General features: G+C 36.7%; 1 pseudogene; it reads right to left on the reverse strand.

The window, feature by feature from the left end:
* Window positions 1-458: 458 nt before the first annotated feature.
* On the reverse strand, window positions 459-1,256 carry LOC130714323 (transcription factor RADIALIS-like; annotated as a pseudogene).
* Window positions 1,257-1,504: the final 248 nt, after the last annotated feature.

Below are 1,504 nucleotides of genomic sequence, written 5' to 3' on the forward strand. Positions count from 1 at the left end.
ATTTGGGGTTTGAGGGGCTTTTGTTTGTCTCAAGGGTTTTTACATCATGTTTAATGCTTGTTGTTTCAGCTGAGTAAGCATGCTTGCTCTTTATTTTCTTATGATTATGTGCATTGTGGTAGCTCATAGAGATTCATTCTCGCATGTTATAAGTGCCGTTTGGCAACATTTTGAGTTTTATTCCATACACCTTTGTCCAAAAAAAAAAAAGAAATAGTCTGTGTAATAGGAGCAAGTTAGTTAGAGGGGAATCTGTAGTTGATTAGTTCTTCCTATATTAGTGGAGCAGTTAGAAGATCCATTCTGGAATTGGATCAGACTGGGAGGTATTCTACATTTCATTCTTTCAATAAGAGAGTATAAGATCCAGTTTCTATCAAGTTTGTATAGTTCTGTACCAAGTTTTGGAAACAACACATCAAGAATAGTAGTAGTTGATACTTGATAGTATTTGGACAAATAACTAATTCTTCAATAATAATGGTCTATAGACAATTTTGATTCCTAAATACATCAACTTAACACATCTTTTATGAGTGAATAACGGAAGTAAAACAGGCTAGAAGCCTAGAAGGCTATAGCAATAACAGGATAGCTTGCAGTTGGACATTTTAACAGTTCACTGCTGCAGGTACTTCCATTTATTTGCTTAACTACTGTGCATAAGATTAAAATTAAACATCATGAGTCTTCCATTTTGTTCGATTCTGGATCAAGAATCTGCCAATCATAAAAGGAGTAATTAAGTCAGTGAAATGGTGTTGCATATATTCCAAAAGTTCTAAATGCTGAGAAATTTACTACACTTTGGAGAGGCTTGAAGAAAAAATGCAGCCAAAGACTTCAGTTATACTAGAAATTAGAGAGGGTACCTGTGCTGTTTGGCACCAATGAGTCCATGACTTTAGTTATCAATTAGAATTGTTTGTTCTGTAGGGGAATGCAACTTGACCATTCTCAATGCGCCTGATATCTTCTTTGAGAATCTCATAGTGCCTTTTGACCTCCTCTACTGATTTTCCCACCATGTTGGCAACATTCTGCCACCTATCTGGTGTTTACCTATCATATATGGCCAGGGCTCTTTCAAATTGCTTGTTTTCCCTTGCTGTCCAAGATGGTGCCATCTCAACACAAGAAGGTGTGCTTAAGAGCTGCCTTAGGTTATGATAATGTTAACGGGAGCGAAGGATGGTCTACGAAAGATTCTAAGAAAAATAAAAGTCGCAAGTAAGAAGAGGTACAAACTGATTGCTTTAGTCAAGGAATGCTATGGGAAAACCATAACCAATGTAGTCCCTTATAAGTAGGAGGAAAAGTGTTGGTAGGGGTTATTGGTTAAGCCTGTTGGAAGAATATATCTTCTATAAGGACAGAAGATAAAGTGACTTGTTCTTCATTCCCTCAGGAAAACCATATATGATTCAGGAAAGTGGACAACAGTTGGAAGAGGGGAATCAAGATCAAGGACATGCCTTTTATTGCTTATACCAAATATACTCCT

The sequence above is a fragment of the Lotus japonicus genome, chromosome 4, assembly GCF_012489685.1.
Source record: "Lotus japonicus ecotype B-129 chromosome 4, LjGifu_v1.2".
Lineage (NCBI taxonomy): Eukaryota > Viridiplantae > Streptophyta > Magnoliopsida > Fabales > Fabaceae > Lotus > Lotus japonicus.